At 36.3% G+C, this 9,352-nt stretch overlaps 1 long non-coding RNA gene across 1 annotated transcript; it reads left to right on the plus strand.

Annotated features, from left to right (window-relative positions):
* The first annotated feature begins 2,255 nt into the window (after window positions 1-2,255).
* Window positions 2,256-3,116, plus strand: LOC121267197. Its single transcript, XR_005940968.1, has 2 exons — window positions 2,256-2,468; window positions 2,585-3,116. It is a non-coding gene; the product is annotated as an uncharacterized LOC121267197 (long non-coding RNA).
* The last annotated feature ends 6,236 nt before the right edge of the window (window positions 3,117-9,352 follow it).

Consider the following 9,352-nt stretch of genomic DNA (forward strand, 5'->3'; position numbering starts at 1 on the left):
GTAGAGGCAGTGCAGCAGTGTGGATGATTATTCCCTTGTCTTTGTTTTGGTGCTTATTGCTTGAAAGAAATGGGAGGTGTTTCGAAGGTTGTGAACGTTCTATGAGGGAGTTTAGGGATTTTTTCTTTAGCACCTTAAGTTTTTGGGTGAAGAATCTTGTAAGGGATGGGAATTTATGTCAAGCTTTATTTTAGTACTGTTTTTGCTTTAGCTTGTATTTAGGTATACTCACTTGGATACACCCTGTGTACTTGGGCTATGCCTATTAACTTGGAATAAAATCTCTTACTAACTATAAAAAAAAATCTCTGCACCCTGTGGTTATTGAAACATGACCTTACCATAACTGCTTTTCTACTGGAACTGTTTTTTCTACTTGCCTTTCTTCTTGGCAACAATAACTTACACAAGTGAAGCAATCAAAATACAAACTGTAAAAGAGCCTTCCTGTAGAATTCTGTCCCTACCACTTACTCAGAATATTTTGCACAATTTGTTTGTTATATGGCAAAATATTTTGCACAATTTTAAATATACTTGACATTGGCTTTCTGTATGTTTCTCAGATCCTGAATACAAGCTTAAGGTGCCAAGGACATATTTTTTCCCTCAGCCTAATGTGAGTGTGATTTATATCCCATATATGCAGATAAATACTTCCAATGACGGCAATGTATTTTTTTTTTCTTGGAATAAACTTTGACCAACTCCTTGTCAATCTTGGCTTGGTCTCTCCACGTCCTATCCTGAACATAAAATGGATTCTGCAGATTTTAACAGATCTATGCGTGCATAATATGATGAGATAAAGGAGATGTACATAGCAAGATATTTCAAGAGAAAATTTTGAAAGATAATTATTAGCAGAGGGAAGAAAATTTAGCTGTAGTTATTTCCTTAATTGTGGGGAAGACCTAGCAGCAACATAAATTGGTTACAATATTGCTTTTTATAAGTATTTTTTTGGCAGTGAGCACAACATTATTTGGTGAAAGCTGTTCCCAAAACTTATCCATTTTCTCTTTAAACATCGTCGCCTTTTACATTTTTGGAGGATAGAATCTTTTTTGCCTACCACCTTTGAGGTTTTATAAAGTACCTATGCAGTACCCCTAATTTGTATGCTCTCTCTGGAGCTCCTGCTTTCAAACAAATCAATCAGTTTGTGGCCAGATGGAAAGAAAAGCCTTTATTAGAGTACTGGTGAAAACCTATCATCTCAAATGGTTGGTGTGTGAAGACTTTCGCTTCTCCATGGTGCTGACATCTATTTGTAACATACCTCCTTTTTTTAGGAACAATTTGATATGCTTCTACTCATCTCTGTAAATGGCGGAACTTGACTTATCCTTGGTTTTTGGCATTGTGAATCACTAAATTCAAGCCCGCTGGGACACACATCAACCTGACCTTCAGGCATGGAACATCTGACCCCTGGTTGTTAGCAGTTCCATCCCTCTCAGTGGCAGTACTTACTAAAAGATCTTAGCTGTTATTTGGAATACATGCGGGTCAGAGAAGAGTAGGTTGCTTGGTGATAATCGATTATCACCAAGCACCAATTCTTCTCCTCATCTTATCTGTAATTTATTTGCATTCGGGGAAACAAAGAACAAAAAATGCATCACTTTGTCGAATAATGCAGATTAGCCTGATCCTTCTTATGTTCTTTAGGTTGATGCTGCTGTTGTTACATTTAAGTTGAAGCAAGCTGCGGTGTATCTCAACTCATCTCATCTAATCATTACAACTTTCTCAACTTTCAATACAAAATAAAATAAACAATTTAACTTTTTCAAATTCCAAAACAAAAATAATATTAAAAAATATATTCTAATAATATTTTATTCAATTTTTTAATTTTAATCTCAACTCATCTCATCTCATTTTTAAAAATAAACGGCCGCTTAACTAGTTTTAGTTCTAGCTATGCATGTGCTTTTTATTTTTTTATTTTATTTTTATTTTATTTTTTTTTGCTGTTACTCTTATTATTTTTTATTCCTAGAAGACCAAAACTTAGAATTATGTTACATATTTCACACTCGTCTTATTTTGGTCACAATGTGCTAATGTAGGATTATCCATCAACAAGTAGATCAGCTCTTATATTTTATAAAATAAAAAATTCAAGGGTTGATAAATGATGTCACATCATCATCATAACGGGATAGGAATTTGAAGAAAATGTAGTATTTATATCATTTTTCTAGAATTTAAGACTTATGCAGCCTTTACCACATGACAAGGCCATCTATATTGTTGATTATTCTTTTAACTTCTAGTTATATCAGTTTGAGGACTGCCTCGTTATTTCATTCTGGTAAATAGGTTTTTGCTTTTTTGTGGGAATATAGGTAAATTCTGCCTTCAACGGGAAACGTAAGATGTTACGGAGATCACTCCAGCACATATGCACATCCCTCGAAATTGAACAAGCTTTGGGAAGATTTGGTCTTCCAGCTACTGTACGTATTGGGAATTAGAGGAGTTGATAGTTTAGTACTATGGTCATTTTTTTCTCTCCGAAAAGCTCTTTAAGTTGGCAATATCTCTGTTAATTAATCTTCCATGGTTTCTGCAGTCCAGACCAGAGGAGCTTACATTGGATGATTTCGTGAAGCTGCATAACTTGATTGCCTAAGAATAGTGCTTCTGGTTTTTATGAACGGCAACTTAAAAGGCTGACGTCCCAACACAGCCTGATATACCACATTGTGGAGATTGCACCAGAGTTAAAAGGCAAACATGGTCCCAGATATTTCTACATGATTAAAATCATGTCATCATCCATTGCTGAAACGTGAATTGGAGATGACATAGGTTGTGGGTAAGTCTACTTGGACGCATTATGAGGGCCAAAGCGGCACACTTGTGGCTGAAACAGCATTTATGAGCCCCAAAAGTCAAGCTCATGCAATGAATATAAGCATGGTGTGCACCATTGCTCATCTTCCCCTGCAAACCCTGGTTTCTTTGTCCTTACTTTTTATTCCACCCATCTGATCGTACCATAAGTTGAGTTGTACATGCAGATGAATATTTATGCACAAGTTTAGAGATGTCATGATTTTGTAATGCTCTTACGAGAAGATAACAGGGACATCAAATGGTTTTAAATGAACAATTTCTGTAAACGAACCTCTAAACGAACTAAAGTACATTTAAAAGGTGATAAAGTAATCACAGCACCATGTACTCAAGGTGCACCAGCATCCGATTGTACCCAAGGAAAGAAGGCAACAGCTAGCACCCAAAGCAGAGCAGGTACACATGGCCCTGATCAAGAAAGTATCAGAATACAGCCTGGAGATATTCCTGTCAAAACAAAATAAAGAATCAGAAATACACGTGTCCTAATACTAGAGGATAGGTTGTCATGTTTTGAGTGCTATAAATATTGCACATGTAATGGCAGAAATGTACGTAAGGAATTCTCGGTATAATGCAGTAGCCCTTTGAGGCATTTTAGTGAACATTTGTGCTCTGTTTTCTCTTACCTTATTAAAAGGCATATGTTCTTCTCCAACTCGTATTCAATCTCTCTCTCTCTCTCTCTCTCTAAAAGACTTATTTTCCTCTCTAGACACCATTAAACCACCTCCAACACCACCCTCCTCTCCATACAAATGAGATAGAGAAACATAAAAACAAAAGGTGATAGTGTTGAATAATAAATTTAAATAAAGTTGTTTTTTAGTATATTCATGAACTAGAGTTCAGATTCATCTTGAAAGAAGTAATTTATATATTTGAAGATTCATGTATTTGGGATATTCATGTATTAGGAAAGTTCATGTATTAGAGTAAATATTAGGTAAATCTACAAGTCTATAAATATCCATGTATGCATTGGCACAATACAAACCACTCGAAAAGTAATTTACTTAAAAAAATTTCAGAAATTGTCTCTCTTTTCTTTCTCTAAAATAAAATATCAGTTTTTCTTCCCTGACTGGTAGATGCATGAGCCACAAACTTAATACATAATCTCTTCTCTCTCTCTATCTCCTCTCTTTTTTACTCACTACCTTTTCTTTCCTAAAATCCTAAATCCCTTTGCACTTTGCTCACCAACCACCTTTGCGATTCCCTCCGGTTCCATGCTCCCTCAGCGCCTTCCCTGCCTCTTCAGGTACAAACAATGCCTGCCTCTCTCTTTCTAGTGGCTTTGTTCCTCTTCTTCCTTTTGGGTAGTCCGTTCTTCACTTGTCTGCTGGGTCTTTGGTCGTGAGCATTCTGCGTTGACGGCAGACAAGTCTCCCGTTTCTTATTTTAGCTTTCTGGATTTCTTCATTCTTGTTTTTTGGCCCCTACAAGTGTGTTGTTGGACTCTATTTTGTGCTTGTGAATTTGGGCTTGGTCTTTACGATTAACGCCTCCAACAAAGGTGGTATGCTGGTTGGGTTGACTTTGTTTCCATGGAGAGAGATCAGGAAATCCTACTAGGGGATTCTTTCTGTGTTTGTGTTGGTTTCTCTTGACACTGATCCATGATGAGTGTTTTGTGATTAGTGTCTGCAAATTACAATGGATCACTAGGTGGCTTATTTTTTAACCTGTTTTTTTCTTTAAATTCTTTTTGGGTTTTATGTTTCCCACCCTTCTACTAACTTGCAATTGATGCACCAATTTTAGTAACTCTGAAAGAAGATTGGCCCAAACCATGGAAGGTTTTTCGTGTTTGCATTGCTTTGTTTTTGATAGTTCAAGATCAACCGCATTATTTCCCCTTAAATGCATACAAATCGAAGGCAAGCTTGGTTCTTTATGGAACTTCAATGGGAAAGTATTGTCAGTTATTTTATATTTATTCCTGTTCTAGTGTGGGCGCTGAGATATCTTAGGTGGTGAAATTTCTGCCTGTCCTTTGCAGCTTGTCAAGATGAATTTGAGTGTCAGGAGTCGATGTTAGGGTGAACTTTAAGATGATTTGACCGAATGGTGATATTTGATCCCACTGATCGTGTAGACTAGTTTCTTAGAATTGCCATGTGTCTTTGCTTATCTGATTTTTAGAGTTTTGGTAACCAAATGCCAATTTTAAACCCCCCCCCCCCCCCCCCCCCCCCCCAAAAAAAAAAAAAAAAAAAAAAAAAAAAACCATGCTATTTCTTTTCCCAAGTTTTGTTTTTGTGTGCTTGTGGAAAAGTCCATGGCACCCAGTATGTGTAGCTGGTGCTGACCCGATGCAACAATCTTCTCAAAGAAGAAATAGTGCATCCGCTAGTCATTCATTTAGGTTCTCCTTGAGTTTATGGCAATAGTATTGAGCTTAAATTTGGAAGTAGGCAAATCACCAATGAAGTAACCCTGCTGGTATAACAACTTGCACAAACATGGAATTCCCATGTCTTCGATGAGCAGATATGAAGCATAATATATAAAGGATTTTTATAATAGGGCTATATTGTAGTGCAATTTATCCTTCAGTAGGAATCTTGTTTCTAAATGACATACTAGTAACATAAGATGTTTCTCGTGGTAAATTTGATCATGTTCTCCAACTGTCATCTATATCAGCAACTGTAATATTCAACTGATGCTGTTCTCTATACTCGTGTATGAGCACTATATTTATTTCTTTTTGTTCTATTCATCTTTATCATAACAGGTGCTTTATTATTGTTATAATCTCTTTTTCAATGGTTTCAAATTGGTATTTAATGCATTAAATCGTTTTCATTTCCAAGTAATTTCTGTCTAAAACTTGGTTTCATGTGTACCTTTGTCATAGTGTTCTTCCTTTTGTGATCCAGGGAGCTATGTGATAGATGAAAGAAGTTGAAAAGTAGGCCATTGTACATTAATTGGAAATTTGAGTCAAAATATGGTGAGCTTACGGGCTTGGTAATTACTTTTTGAAATATATACATTGAAATTGTTAGTCCTACCCAGACTAACAATCCTGTCAGAGTGCATCCACTACCTTCAGATGATGTAAACCAGGCAGTGGGGGTAAGAAGTATCAGTACTTATCTATTCAAACCATCAGCATCAGATAGAGCATTGAAGTTGTTGTTACTCTGCCTTGATAAGTCTTCACATTGCTCTGTAATTCATACTATTTTGTCCAAAATTTGGTTTGGGCCGGTTTGGATGTTGAGATGAGATGAGAAACATCACCAAAACACAAACATTTTTCAATTTCAAATCTTCAACTTTTTCATCTAATCATTACCTAATTAGTACAACTTTTTCAAACTTTCAAACAAAATACAAAAAACAATTCAGCTTTTTCTAATCCCAAAACAAAAATTATATTCTAACAATATTTTAACTTAATATTTTTATTCAAATTTTATTCAAATTTTTTTCTCTCCTCTCCCAAAACCCTATAAAACATCTTAACTCAAACCATTTCACTACTATTCACAAATTATTTCACTACTATTTACAGATTTTCCATCTCATCTCATCTCAGTATCCAAACGGGGCCAATAGAATATTTTAGGATCAACCTTTAGTGCAACTTTATTTTCGTGGCGCAAAGCCTAATGCCATCCAAGCATAATGGGCCTCCCGCATAATTTTTGGCCCTAGATAGTAGTTTTGTTCCACTGCATTGTTAATGTATAGATCTTAGTGATTTGTTGTGGCAAAATGATTAGCTCTGCAAGTAAGTTATTCCAACCTCCAACCCCATTTACTTGGTTAAAATAGTTCATTCTGCTGCTTGACAACTGGGTTGGTCTGACTTCATAGTGGATCATATATATTTAATATTTCTGTCATAAGGACCTCATAAGGATATTTCTTAACTATGCATAATTAAGAAATTAACATATCTCCATTTACATCAGCATCCAATCATGGAAGTAAAGGGAAAAATGGATGGTGGAACAATATCATCATGAGAACTACATAGCTATTCCCCCTTAATCACTGAATGGAACCTTGGGATCTTTTCGCCACAAGATTTATGCACATGGTGTACAAATCTATTGTGAGATTCAGGATATATGATGAATCCATCATTGGAAAGAAAGTGAGATTCAGGATATGATGATCCACCATAGGATATTGGCAAGTCTGTTAGAGACTAGCTTTCTGATTTTGGAAAAAATGTTCTTCTAGGTAACATGATTTGATAGGCTCGGAGTAACAGATTGTTAAGTTGTCAAATCCTAAAAGCTTTGGGATTTTGATGCCCCAGACTTGGTTTTACTAACACTTGTGCTTTATTGACATAATTCCTAACCAGTCAGCTGTGTGTTTACAAGATGTATGATTCTATTGTATGCTTTGGGCTTACCTTTTTACTTTATGTTTCCCAGAATATAGTACGACCTGGATCATTAAATGAAACTGGTTCAAGCTCATCCAAAGAGCAGCCATTCAACCAGTTGCAGGTTTGTTGTTCTGTGAATTATCTAGTCTAAATTTGTTCCTCCATTTCTTCTACAAAGAGCAGCGATATTTTTCGTCATTTTTGGTCAACTTTTGTTTGATAATCTACCGAAAGATTGTAATTGCTGGATACCTTAAAGAGACAAACTTAAAAACCTATTTTTCTTATTATGAAATAAGTTGATTGTGGTTTGTTGTGGAATATTTTTTACTAGATTGATCTGAGATGATAATAGAAATAATGAACAAGGAAGGAAGGTGATACAAGAAGGAAAGAGGTTGGAATACAAACAGTTCTCATAGATTAAGCTAATGAAATTAGCACTACAATTTGAATGCCTTTATATGAAAACATCCACCACTTCAAGTAATCAAGTACCCTTGCTTTGACAAACCTGGTTATTTATATAAGGAATATATCATTTAACTGAACTTGAGATGGGGTAAAACCAATCATGGCCTGACCAGTATGAGTAATAGGTAAGATTTTGCCATTTCCAACCATTATACCATCATGACCAGTATAGAGAATCACAGAATGGAGGGTACCTTGATTTGCTGTCATGTGATCAGTAGCTCCAGTGTCTGGATGCCAAGAGGCTTCTGCTGGTTCTTCTAACTTCATTGCTGCAAAACTTTGAGGAAGATTATCATTTGTAAAGGAATGATTAAATCTATCAAAACACTTCAAGGCTGTGTGGTTTCTTTTATGACAGATTTGACAAACAAGTTCTTCTCTTGGTGCAGGTTTGTTATTGCTAGAGCCTCGAGAGTTGTTGTGGGAAGCTTGGTCTTGATTGAAACCTCAAGAGGTATAGTTGGAGGCTTGGCCCTGATTTGATACTTTGGATCCATGTGAGTGTCCTTGAGCAAAACCTCGTCCCTTGGAAGTGAAGGAACCAGTCTGTTTCCTGTTTTTGTAAGACTTCTGTCCATAGAACACCATTGATGCAGGAGGAGCATCAAATTTGTACCTGTCAACATAACTTTCAAGTAAGGTTACTACCTCAGAGTATGAAGGGACAGGAGGCCTCATCATTGTGGCTGTAAAGACCTCAAAATCCTTGCCAAGACCATTGAGGAGCCACCAAGACTTTTTGTGGTCAGAAACTGGCTTGCCAATAGCTGCAAGCTCATCACAAATGGTCTTGAATTTTCTGAGATAATCACTTGAGGAATCAGATCCTTTGGTGATAGAGGTGAGTCTTTACTTAAGAGCAAGACTTCGTTCTGAGGATACTCTTGCAAAAGCATGAACAAGAGCATTCTAGACTTCTAAGGCAGTGTTTAATCCAACTACAATGCCTAAGACCTCTTCTGATAAGAGTGGATGTGGCTGAGAAGTGGAGGACTCATCAAGGATGATTTGTGGTGGAGTTTGAATTTCACCATTGATGAATCCTTGGAGATCATAACTCTCAAGTATGTTCAGCATTTGGGTTTTCCATAGTAGAAAATTGTTGGAGTTAAGTTTGAGAGAGACATAGTTTGAAACATTTTGTGAAACTGGGTATGGATAGGGATCTGAATTATCAGAGGACACAAAAGATGATGATGAAGTCATTTTCGAAGGAAAGAAGAAAAACACCACTCTCTGTCAATACGTTGTGGCTCTTGATACCATGAAGAAATATTGAGATGAAACTATCTCACGCATTGAGATAGAGAGGGTGTATATTATTAACATATATAGGAAATTACACTCTGTTATCTAAGGAAACTATACATGTAAAGAAATAAGTATGAGCTGAGATCAAGGAGAAAAATAAAACCGCCTAGACTTTCCTATAATGGACTAACAGCTGACTATATACATATGTACTGTGATTTAGCAATCTGACTTGATACTTGGCTTGATACTTGCTGATTTGATGCATGTATTCCTTATAACAGGCTAGCAGGCCTTACAACAGGAGAGAAAGTTTCTGAAAAATCCACACCATCCACTTGACTGAACCCCTTGGCAACTAGTCGAGCTTTGAGCCTTTCTAGTGTGTTATCT

This window comes from Juglans microcarpa x Juglans regia, chromosome 1D, assembly GCF_004785595.1.
Source record: "Juglans microcarpa x Juglans regia isolate MS1-56 chromosome 1D, Jm3101_v1.0, whole genome shotgun sequence".
Lineage (NCBI taxonomy): Eukaryota > Viridiplantae > Streptophyta > Magnoliopsida > Fagales > Juglandaceae > Juglans > Juglans microcarpa x Juglans regia.